The following is a 13,612-nucleotide window of genomic DNA, read 5'->3' on the forward strand; positions in this document are numbered from 1 at the left end:
TAGATAATATAAAGATCATTTAATACATAGTTAAAATATTAATTGCGATACGATACAATACACGATAAACAGATCAATTAAGCGAGATTCAACATGAAAATTCCTCAATTATACGCAGTTGCAGTTAATGGCGGAATGCGAAACCGCCAATTAGAGCCCGAGGCAGTTTGTTGTGGACGCAGATTTGCATTACAAAGCTTGCGTCCACCGCTCGTGACGTCACTTGCGACTTTATGAAAGCCTGGTGCCTGTTTCCCAAACAAACAGCAGGATTTGTTTGCTATTGAGGCTTTTATTAGTATTTTTTTTTACATGGCTTGCAACTAAACCAGCATAAATCATCAAAGCTCCAAACAAACTTCCGGGTCGTAGAACTTATGTAGCATTTAGATACTTTATTATTTCTGGTAAATCCGATGTCAATGAAACAAAGCCTATCCCGAATTTCCTGAAACGCAGTTACAAAATGGCAAAGAATTACATCATTATCATTATACCCATATCCGACTCACTGTTAAGCACGAGTTTCCTCTCAGAATGAGAGAGGTTAGGCCTTAAGCCACCACGCTGGCCTGATGCGGATTGACAGACTACCCACACGCAGAGAATAAGAAAATTCTCAGGTATGCAGGTTTCATTACGATGTTTTTCCTTCACCGTTTGAGACAGTACGTGATATTTAATTTCTTAAAATGCACATAACTGAAAAGTTGGAGGTGCATGCCATGGACCGGATTCGAACCAACGCCCTTCGAATCGACGGCAGAGGTCATACCCACTGGGCTATTGCGTCTCTCTATACAGGGCTATACTTATCTAGTGTAGGGGACACCGTTACCAGGAAGGCGGTTCCCCCAGAGCGCTCCCTTCAATTGCACTGCGGCTGGGTTGACCTCTGCGATTATCTCTAATGTGGATAATTCAGGTGCGTAATTTTTGGTAGAATCACATGAAAATCCCTCAAATATACGCAGTTGCAAATAATGGCGGAACGCAAAACCGCCAATCAGAGCCCGGCGCAGTTTGTTGTGGACGCAGATTTGCATCACAAAGCGTGCGTCCAACGCTCGTGACGTCACTTTATGAAAGCCTGGTGCCTGTTTTCACAAACAAACAACAAGATTTGTTTGCTGAAGTACAGTTAGTGTATTTTTATTGAGACTTTTATTAGATCAAAGTTCTTACAGTAAAACTAAACCAGCAGAAATCATTACATAACTCTCCAAAGTACCAGGGTCGCAGAAATTACGTAGCATTTAGATTAGTCTACAAAGAATCAAATGTTTTTTTACTTTTTGCCGTTTAGTCCGATCTAAAACATAAGCTTACACTTACATTAAAACCTAAGAAAATTGCAAGATCTTCATAAAGGGAATGAAAAATTCGGGTAAATGAGCCATGATAACCCAGTGGATTTGTCTTCTGCCTCCGATTCCGGAAGGTGTGGGTTCAAATCCTGTCCGGGGCATGCACCTCCGACTTTCATTTGTTTGCATTTTGAGAAATTTATCACGTGTCTCAAAACGGTGAAAGATAAACATCGTGAGGAAACCTGCATACCAGAGAATTTTTTTAATTCCCTGTGTGTGTGAAGTCTGCCAATCTGCATTCGGCCAGCGCCAGCATGGTGGCCTAACCTCTCTCATTGCTAACATTTCATCTGAATAAAGGTCGTAGCTTATTAGAGTCACCCAGGACCTGTTCCGCACCGCCTCGTCGTCCACTCGTAGTCGACAGGTGGACCACGGGTGAACCTCGCGTGGTCAACGAATTTCCAAGTAATATGTCACGCGAGGCAAGCTTGCCAACAGCGAGCTATCATCGAGTGGTCCTCGCAATTCGCGCGTGGACATCTCGCGAGCGAGGCGGTCCGGTGTTGGTACGGATTTGATGTAGTGAGCACATGCCCATACAATTCCATACGAAGAATACGGCGGTGCGGGTCGGGTCCCTGGTGGCTCTAATGAGCTGCGACCTTAAGTCATAAGATTAACGTGGCATTATTTAAGAATAACAATAACATCATTTTTCTTAGAAAGGCAATTTTTAGGTTCATTATATTTTATTATTCACAAGTTGAGACCTGAAGAGTGAAAACGATACTCGAAATGTTCGAGACCTGATTTCTAATGCGACATTATTTCCATTTTAAGGACTCCCAAATAGGTATGATCTTAATGCTAATTCTGTGATTACGAGGTAAAATTGCGATACGGTATTTATAACTAAATATATCTTAAGATTTGTATTGTGTTAAAAACATATACATTCTCATGTTCAAATTCTAAATACATATTCAATTTTTTTAATTGTCCTAGTATACAGGCACGTTTGAATTGTCAAAGTATGACTATATTTTTAGACTCTATCACCGATTCGGAAGGTAGGTTCTGCGGACCGTCAAGAATCTCAACAGTTGCTCTTTTAAACGCACCACTCTTTACCAATGATGTTAGAAGAAAAAAGAGGTAGATAGGTTATACACGTTAAAACTATGCTAATTAGCAAACCTGAGCTCAGTCGCCGCACTGCCATCACGACAATGCCGCTGAAATAATTTTTGTGTGCTAGTTGTAAACATCGAATGTAGTTTATGTAACCTATCTACCTCTTTTTTCTTCTAACATCATTGCTCTTTACAATATTTATTACCATTATACTTACACAAACAGGTTTTTTTTTTATATTCTTTACAAGTTAGCCTTTGACTAGAATCTCAGCTGATGGTAAGTGATGATGCAGTCTAAGATGGAAGCGGGCTAACTTGTTAGGAGGAGGATGAAAATCCACACCCCTTTCGGTTTCTACACGGCATCGTACCGGAACGCTAAAACGCTTGGCGGTACGTCTTAGCCGGTAGGGTAACTAGCCACGGCCGAAGCCTCCCACCAGCCAGACCTGGACAAATTAAGAAAATCTCAATCTGCCCAGCCGGGGATCGAACCCACGACCTCCGTCTTGTATATCCACCGCGCATACAACTGCGCCACGGAGACCGTCAAAATGTAATGCTTGTAATGTTGAGTGAGCCTGTAAATGGGGTCTACAAAGTAGTGTATTATTTTTTAATGCATGTTATGTTTAATTAGTCATAAGTTTTTTGTATACAACGTTGGCTTCCTAATAATTAAATAAATAAAACTTATTGATTCTACTTCTTGTGCAAAGTTGTCTGATGCGCTCATATTTCTCGTGATGATGAAAAAATATTTGACGCGGTATCTAGATAACATAAGTCCGTGATAACACACCACGGTATTTCTATTCCCATTCCCCATCCAATCGCAGAACATAAAGGCCTCGGCCTCAAGACGCGGGTCCAATCACGCGCTATCATTATTTTTCCGGATAATCGGATCTCTAGCGCCCTACATCCACCGTTCGCAGGTAGATCTAATATTAATTAGCGCTCATATATCCCACAGTGTAGAATATGTGTGTAAAGCAGTATACTAGTTTTTCAATCATGTACGAGTATATTCTGTAAAAGTACTAGTCGAAGAGCTATAACATAGAAACCATTTTTTTTTTGAAAAAATTAAGAGGAATTGCGACGCATTAATTATGTATTAAAATATGGCAAATATATTTGTCTTGAGAAAAAAAACACATAGGTAAAATATTCATGGCATGACTCATAAGATCTTGACGAATTTTCGCCAGCAGTAACGCACTACGAAAAAGACAAATATATCTACGCACTTAACGTAGGTAGATATATTTGTCTTTTTCCCCATTTATTTAGCCGTGTAGTATTCTAAAGCGATGTTTCTGTAACAGTGACGATAGTGCAAATTTTTAATACCTCTTTATCACTCTGTCTAACACGATACTATGGAAAGAGATAAAGACGAACTCGAAGCTCGCACTGTCGAGTTTCAAAAACTTTGTTACAGAATAGTGCTCTTGTTTTGAACATATAAGTAACAAATAATGTATTTAAAAATTTCGTTCGGTCTATAAATACCGCGTAACACAATATCTCTCATTTGTACAGTTTGGCTAACTGTAAGTTTTAGACTGTGGCTAGTCAGCCTGCAGCGAGTAGGCGACAACGAGATGCCAATTACAGAGTGATGAAGAATGGCTTCAGCCCACGGCGCGTAGAGTGACGCGATGGAAATTGACTTGAACTTTAGCTCATGTTCGACACAGGTTAAACATCATGAGAGATATAGAGTGATATGACTTATAATGAAAAATATCACTTTGAGTACCTTGGAATAATTTCCAGGTTTTTTTACATTATACAGGATGTCTCGTAATTAATGGATAAAACGCAAATGATAGATAGAAAATTTTGAAAAACCCGAAACAAAATATAACTTGGGTACCCTAGGGATTTTTGAAAAACTATTCAAATTAGTTATAGATAATTCGGTGGTGCATCTACCGTTTGCGTTATCCATTAATTACGGGACATCTACCCTGTATAGGCTAGCGATAGGCTGCAATCATGCTTGATAAGCGATGATGCAGCCTATGGTGGAACTAGAAGATGCCTATTCACTCTTGTATATGTATTATAATTATAAAAGATGAGGGTATATATTTCTAATGCCGGATCTTGGACCAAGCACTATAATAGGAGCATGAGCTAAAAAACAACAACAAACTTTCAGCTTTCGTAAAATGTCGAAGATCTGACTACTACAGGCTGTTCAGTTCTAGTATTAGTTCGATCCCCGCCCCGTTGGTCTATAATTGTCGTGCCCACTCCTAATACACTATTTCCCGACTAGTTGGACGGACAGGGGAATATTGATCATATTTCAAAGACATGGCAAATATTCTTATAAAAAAAAATAAAAAAATCAGACTTTTCCAAGTTTTTTCCAGATTCTTAGCAGTTATTTTTCTTTGTAATACTTTTAACATTAGTAAGAGTTCAGTTGTTTGTGATTCCGATGAAAACAACTCACTAAGAACTTCATTGTTTCATAATTGAATTGAACAATTAAACAATACTTATTTGTTATTTTATATAGTTTACGTGAATTTTAATCAACATTCACAAAGGTCTCATAGATCAAAGTGGTTAACGTGATCGGTTATGACTCCTAGGTTCGAATCATGCACGCCAAGAAAAAGCTACTTAATTATGTACGTACTCACCTGTACCGCTCAGAAATGACAGGATAGTGCTCAGAGTTATTTTCTGATATAGTAACAGCCTTCTAAGCGTTATTCACGTTGGGTCATTTCAAATGTAATTTTTGTTCAAGGGCTTGTAGTCTAGAAAGGTTTTGATCAATTCCATATCCAAGAGGATAAAATAGGGGATGAAAGTTTGTATGAAACTTTGTCAATTTTGCGGCGATTTAGCTGAAATTTTTGATGAAAATAGATTTTGCTCTGGATTAACACATAAGCTACTTTTCATCCCGTAGAAATCCATGGTTTCGCTAGTTTTTAAGTCGCAGGCGTCCGCTAGTAAATTATAAATTGTTAAACATATTTTTTTAAAACAAAAACAACTGTGTAGTGTCTTACTAGCTTTTTTAAGTAAAACCTGCATTCCAAACCAGAGGTAGAAACACTACTAACTGACAGTATTAGTCTGTTAGTATTATACTGACAGACTACCATATCATCATCATCATTAGCAACCCATATGCGGCTCACTGCTGAGCTCGAGTCTCCTCTCAGAAGAATTTGAATTTTTTGAGATATCCATTATTCATCCTTACAATATTGACAATTTTCAAATGTTCTGTTTTTTTATTTTTCTCTACTGGTATGGTATACATAAATGTACATTTGATGGCAACTGAAAAGGTTCAAAAGACGTAACAGCTCTTTTATAGGCGCGCTGTAGGAATCAATCACTAACTTTATATTGCCTCGAGTCCGCCCGCCCTCGTACATTCCCTTTCAAAGTTTTTTCATGTATGCAACTGTTTCCATTAGCTTACATACCGACAATCCTTTAAAAAAATCAAAAATCTAAAAGATAATTTTAGCCACATTTTTCAAATGGGACCGATATTCGTCTTCCTCTCAAGAGAGTTTAGAGTTAATTATCACCATTTCTGGGAAATCCATTAACATTACCAACTAATAGTGATCTTAGTGCTACTCAAACATTAATAAACTAAGCCCACCAACCCGTATTATAGCAGCGTAGTGAGCCTAATTTTTTAAAAGGGATTGGCAAACTTCACACACGTAGACGATTAAGAAAATTCTCATGTATGCAGGATTTCTCAAGATGTTCTTCTTTCACCGTTTCTTAAGTCGAAGTCTTAATGTGCATAACATAACTGAAATGATTAATCATTTAATTTTTTATATTATTTAAAAAAACTTGTTTTAATTTACGAATTTAAATTATATAAAAAAAAGTGAAATAAATATATTTTTTTATGAAAAGTTTGTTTACTGAAAAATTGGATTTGATTAACCTGGCCCGAACCTACGCCTAAAAAAGAATAAATGATGTTACTATTGATTCCAAAATATTCAAGTCAAAAATTAGCGCCTTAAAAATCGTTGTATAATGGACACGTGTAAATTCCATCGCGCCATAAAGAGGTAATAATTGTGTTAACACGAATATGGCGGCACTTTATCTCCTCGCTAAACCCAAGACTTCGACTTTTTACGTTTTGCAAGACTTTGACTTCGTATGTTACATTATACATCGATTTATATGTAACATACTAGCGACTAGCCCCGGCTTCGCACAGATGCTATGTAGATACTATAGATACTATAAATTGAACGAAACGTATAGCCCGCTAGTTGCTGGGCCTCTGCTTTTTAAATCTCTGATTTCTGTACTATAATATGTACTCGTATGTAGATACTTATTATAAATATCCTACTAATATTATATACGCTAAAGTTTGTATGGATATTGGATGTTTGTATGGATGTTTGTCACTCTTTAACGCCGCTACTACTGAAGAGATTTGGCTGAAATTTGGAATAGAAATAGATTTTACTCTGGATTAACACATTATTTTTATCTCGAAAAAATTCATGATTTCCCGATTTGCGAAAACTGATGATTTTGATGATATGAATGTTTGTTACTCTTTCACGCCTCGACTAATGAACTGAATTAGCTGAAATTTGGTGAAATTGAGATATATTATAGCATGGATTAACCCATAGGCTACTTTTTATCCCGTAAAAAAATCCATGGTTCCCGAGGTATGAAAAAAAACTAAATTCTACGCGGACGAAGTCGCGGGCGTCTGCTAGTATATTTATATTGTCTACCTTCGTCTTCCTCTCTGTATATTGCTGAAATTTATTTTATTTAAATTAAAAATCTAAGCGAATATCCATCATTCTAAATGCAGGATGGCTTGTCCATATGGGTCATTATAATGGTCATGATTAAATACTATTATTTTTAATTTCATTGGTACGGAACTTATGTACGATTCCAACTCATACTTGACTGATTTCGAACACTAGGTACTATATAAAAAAAATACTTTGTCCACTTCGGAATATAATATAATATCTTCGGAAGCATACAAACAAAGTGCAAACGTCAAACGGAGGCTCTTTGTAAGCGAAACAATCAGTGCAATTCTCCAGCGAACATATTTTTACCAAAAGCGCATTTCTTGTTTGCATTTCAAACGATTTGCATTGAGCAAAGTTTACTACTGTACATATAACATGCGACCTTCCTTTTCTTTTTTCGGGGGGGAAATCTCTTTGTGAGATACCCGTGTTACTGGGGGACAAGGGTTATGTTTCTTGCGTTTTTCTCTTGTGGAAGACGCATTTTCCACGCAGTAATAACATCTTGTTGTAGAAGCGAAGATATTTGCATCTCTGTTTTCCCCCGAGCGAATCTGGTCATACTTTTTAGCATCTATTTCTGTGATTATGTCAAAGGGAGGTAAACGAGCTAGAATGGTACGCTTCAAAAGATATCCTGCGGTACCTTCGCGCGATCCTAATAGCGATTTTGCGCTGGACGCTATTAAGCTTCTGTCTTAAGCGCTGGACGCCAGAGAGTCTCTTTGACCATATTGATGCCCATGTGAATACGACTTCCGCCTCCGATTCCTGAGGGGATGGTTCGAATCCGGTCCGGGGCATGCACCATCAACTTTTCAGTTGTGTGCATTTTCAGAAACAATATCACGTGTCTCAAACGGTGAAGGTAAAACATACCAAACCTACAAAAACATACCAGAGAATTTTCTTAATTCTCTGCGTGTGTGAAGTCTACCAATCCACATTGGACCAGCGTGGTGGACTATTGGCCTAACGCCTCTCATTGAGCGAGGAGACTGGAGCTCAGCAGTGAGCCGAATATGGGTTGATAATGATGATTAATATGAAAAGGCAAAGCTTGCGGTATTGTGGGGGTAATCTCTGAACCGGTTTTAAGCTATTGCATAGCTTTTATCGCGGTGACCAAATTAAAAAAAATCCGTAACGAAATAAACCTAACACCCAAGACGTGCATTAAAACACATTTAGACGTTATCCTAACGGCTCAAGTGAACAAGTGGTGTGAAACTAAGGGGCAAAACTTTTAAAACAGAGTTCGATTTCAGATTTTATTTTTTATTATTTTCTAAAGAAAAAAAATATCTCATAAAAAATAAAATAAATAAATAATTATACTTGCATAAACTGATAAAAAATTCTGTACTGCGGCAGTCCCCGAGTGCCACACGTATTTTTTTTTAATTCTTTTACCACTCAAAGTCACGTTATTTGTGAGTGTCATAGGTTACATTTTATTCCCGTATTCTCATAGAAACTGAAACTAGTTGGGTGAAACCGCGGGGCTTCGACTAGTCTTATATAATTTACAGATTCTTAAAAATGATTCTTGGAAGCTCTTAATAAACACGATCTAAATAATAATTCTATGAATAAATCACAAACGGTATCAACTGTGTTATCAGTAAAGTTTATCATACAGGCCTTGACATTAGATGGTCACATATAAACAGAGGGCCTAGTGGCATTTTGATACTGTTACTATCGCGTTAACGTAGACGCAAATTTCAAAGGAATTGAAACAGCGCCATCTAGTGGCACTACTGCATAACTGTTTCAATTCCATATAAAATCGGGTTTACGTTAACGCGATAGTAACAGTATGAAAATATTGATAACTCCCACTAGACACACAGAATACAAGTTTGATTATGCGTAGCCAGACTTCATTTTTAACAGACTTCAAAACAAGGAGGAGTTTCTCAATTCGTCGGAATCTTTGTTCCTTTTGTTGTCTGTCTGTTACCTTTTTCAGGGCTAAACGGCTTAGCCGATCAAGATGAATTTTGGTACAATGGTAAATGGGAGCAAAACATAGGGTACTTTTTCACCCTAAAATAAAAGTAGAAGTGACATAAGGGTTGAAAATTTTTATGGAGTTACAGTTTTTAAATTTTTTCATAAATCATTAATAAAATACGAAATATAATATGATTCAAGAATTTTTAAAATTAAACCCCCTACGTGGTGAAATAGGGGTTGAAAGTTTACATTGAAGTCCACGCGGACGAAGTCACGGGCGTCCGCTAGTACAACTTTAAATCTGCATACCAACATCGCCCTAAAACTCGATAAACCTGTAAACATTTTCCAAATAATCTACCGGAAGTTATCCAGCTGAGAGGACGGCTGGAGGCGGAAAATTCGCTTCGGTTTTCTACGAGCAGTTTTCTGCTATTCAAAATGTTCATTTCATTTATTCATAGTCGAACTTTTGTTTGTAAATGGTTAACGATTTTAGAGGTTTATATTGAAACGCAGGTTTTCCGATTAAAGGTTAAAAGGTACTTTTGATTTGCAGGAAAAAGTTAAAAACAAAGGTTTTCTTCAGTCTTTTATTTGTATTGGTTTTAAAAGAGTTAGAAAAACAAATATTTTTTAAACCATCAGTTCAAACTACATTTTACAAGAGATGCAAAGGAGCGTAAAAGACGTTCCCAAGTCGTACGTCTAAATATTTCAGCTTAATATTTTTCCAATAGATATACTTTCTGCGGTTTATCCTCACAAAGACGGATGAGGGACGATTTAGATTTCTTAATGCCGCGTTTGAGTTTTTTGAACGTACAATTTTTGTAAGTATAAAAATTTAACTTTAGAAAGAACATTTGGACTTTAATTTTATATCCATTCTGTGCGTATTGTTTTTTTTTTGTTTGTTTAATTTAACCACACATTAGCTCTTACTGTGGTTACACTGATATGTGGTGACGAATATTATCTCGTCGTTATCAACCCATATTCGGCTCACTACTGAGCTCGACTCTCCTCTCTTTATGAGAGGGTCAGGCCAATAGGCCACCACGCTGGCCCAATGCGGATTGGCAGACTTCACACACGCAGAGAATTAAGGAAATTCTCTGGTATTTAGGTTTCCTCTCGATGTTTTTTCTTCACCGTTTGAGACACGTGCTATTTAATTTCTTAAATGCACACACCTGAAAAGTTGGAGGTGCATGCCCCGGACCGTATTCGAACCCACACCCTCCGGAGGGTGTGGGTTCGATTATTCGTATTATTCGGGTGGATCGAATATTATCTGAATTTTTTCAAATTGTCACATAATAAATTGACTAAGTCAAACGTTTTTGTCTGTTTCAGTCTTCTAATAATGTTGGATTTCACTAATATGCCGGAGAGGAAATATCTAAATATAAAAATCAATGCCACTATTCGTTGTATTTTTATACCTCAAAAGCGGGCTCACTTATCTGAATCAAATATTTACGCTTTGTTCGGACTATTTAGTAGATGGTTTATGTGAAGTTTGCACAAAATTGGTCGACCATTTCTTCATTTATCACATTATTTGTAACAAATGAATTCAGGGGTAGGGTAGGGGTAGGGTAGAGGTAGGAGTAGGGTAGGGACAAGGACGAACTGTACACACACAACACATAAGTCAAAGCGATCCTTGACCGGGTCCCCTACTACTGCAATAAATATGACAATTATGAGGTTATGTAGATATAGAATCTAGTACTTCTAGTTACTCAATCTACCCCTTAAACGTTAAGCTATCGAAGTTTTCTGTAAGATCATGTACCTATTAGGTTTTTCACTTAACAAGCATTTTTCCATCTTCAAGCTCAGCTTCAAGCTACTGAGAGTTTATCAACTTCATCGAAACAATAAACGGCAATCTCTGAATAAATTGAATAAACAATGTTTCCCAACGCTCGGTTACATTTGAATAACTGCCGAATAACCGCTGAATAACTTTGAGAGCTCTGTTGTTTACGACCTTTTGTTGCGGAAGAATAAAATTATTTCGACAACAATTATACGTACTTTTGCTCGTTAACAAGTCGCTTTTGTGAACTAAAACTTTCAGTAGCATAACTTGAGGCAAATACCTACTGAAATATTTTAAATATGACGTCAAAATAATAACGGACGTGAGATTACGGGGATAAAATATAGCCTATGACACTTACGAATAAGTGAGCATCATAGGATATATTTATTGGATTTTTAGTAGTAAGAAATTTCTATCGGTTTAGTAGATCCAGAGATTACCCCTACAACACTACAAACTTTACTATATTTAGTATAGATAAGGGGTCCGTTTTTGTACGTATGTAGGATACGTGCAAAAACGAAACCATTTGGAACCCTAAAAACAAATAACTGTTTAGAATTGTTTTTTTATTTTGTTTACTCTTATACAGGATAGATTTTTAAAAAAGGTAGGTACTAGTTGAAACAAGATTTTATTCATTTCTCACCACTCTAAAATCAATGTTTTAACATACGTAACAATACACTAAAGATACAACATAGCTCGTTCCATCACCCGCTGTGTGACTTTGAGCCTTCTTATGAGGCCCCTCGACCAAGCATAGGTCAGCACTGACAACGCGCGCTGTTCGAAGACTTTTGTCTTCAGGCACTGAGGCATTTTAAAATTGAGGAGATTCACCGACGCTCCGCGAGTCGTGAAACTAAAGTGGCAATATGCGGGACACATAGTAGAGCCGATGGACGTTGGGGTCCCAAGGTACTGGTAACCCCGCGCTAGAAAGTGGGTTGATCGACACCCCACCAGGTGGACGTCATCAAGCGAATCGCAGGGATTCGCTGGATGGAGGCTCAGGATCGTGATATTTGGAAGTCCCTACAAAAGGCCTATGTCCTGCAGTGGACGTCCTTCGGCTACAACAATTCCAACAACACTCAATGACGATAATGTTACAGCCAAACCATAAATTATCCTAGAAACCGTACATGATATTTATAAGCGTTATAAATCAAGTCAGCTTAGTCTCTGAACTATTTCCTATAATGACTGCAACATGGTAAACTTCTCGCCTTACTCGACTTACTAACTTGGAGAGTATTAGAACTTTTGTCTCGGCACGGATAGTGTGAAATAGCAAAGTGCAAGCTCTTGGTTATGTAATACTGTCCGTATTAGCATTAAGAACATTTCAAGGCAGGAGTAAATTGATAAAGGCGACCCCGCACCGGAAAGCGCAGTGTTGGTCGACTCCCCCACTAGGTGGACCGAAGACATCAAGCGGGTTGCAGGGATCCGCTGGATGTTGGCTGCTCGAGACCGTTTTGTTTGGAAGTCCATGCAAGAGGCCTATGTCCAGCAGTGGACGTCCATCGGCTGATAATAGTCGACGATGATGATGATGAAGCCTTGACTTAGACCATAAAGTCTATTATAAACAGCCGATATCTCCAAAAACCCACTACAAAGCACAGACCATAGGCGTAATAAAAAGTTCAGACTCCATCTCCTGAACTAATAAGTGACGCACCCCAATTCTGTTCGCAATCTCATATTATACAAACACCCCGACAAGCACACTGATATACATATGAAGATACACCGCGATTAATTTCTTATATCTGGCCATACACTCACACATAGATACTCGGCGCCATTATGGTTCTTCAGTAGTTTGATATCGAGATACCGTCTGCTTATTATTAGTCTATGGCACAAACACCCTAAGTTCTCACCACTACGCTGCTCTAATGCAGTGGGCGACGAGTTTATCAAAACGATCAAACATGTTGGTAAAACTTGCTTGTCAAATTTCAGTTTTTTATAAACGCTTTAAACCAAGCCGCAGTGGATCAAATTATATGACAAACAGGTTCGTTAAGAGGAAAAGTGTGATCATTGAAATACTTTAACTCTAACTGATAGCCTAGTGGATATGACCTCTGCCTTCGATTCTGGAGGGTGTGGGTTCGAATCCGGTCCGCGGCATGCACCTCCAACTTTTCAGTTGTGTACATTTAAAAAAATATAAATATCACGTGTCTCAAACGGTGAAGGAAAACATCGTGAGGAAACCTGCATACCAGAGAATTTTCTTAATTCTCTGCGTGTGTGAAGTCTGCCAATCCGCATTGGGCCAGCGTGGTGGACTATTTGCCTAACCCTTCTCATTCTGAGAGGAGACTCGAGCTCAGCAGTGAGCCGAAATGGGTTGATAACGTAACGTAACTCTAACAGTGCCTAATGTTCATCTGTTGACTCAATTTGCGTTAAAAGTTTTCGCTTCACGTATTTAATAAAGGTTGATGATGATGCTATGATTCACTATTCGAAAATCCTAATTTTTGTATAATGAGGGAAAAAACACATTTAATTTCTATATAAATGTTA

At 37.8% G+C, this 13,612-nt stretch overlaps 1 pseudogene; it reads left to right on the forward strand.

Moving 5' to 3' along the window:
- The first annotated feature begins 808 nt into the window (after positions 1–808).
- Positions 809–958, forward strand: LOC112049753 (U1 spliceosomal RNA; annotated as a pseudogene).
- Positions 959–13,612: the final 12,654 nt, after the last annotated feature.

This window comes from Bicyclus anynana, chromosome 12 (genome assembly GCF_947172395.1).
Source record: "Bicyclus anynana chromosome 12, ilBicAnyn1.1, whole genome shotgun sequence".
In the NCBI taxonomy this organism is placed as follows: domain Eukaryota; kingdom Metazoa; phylum Arthropoda; class Insecta; order Lepidoptera; family Nymphalidae; genus Bicyclus; species Bicyclus anynana.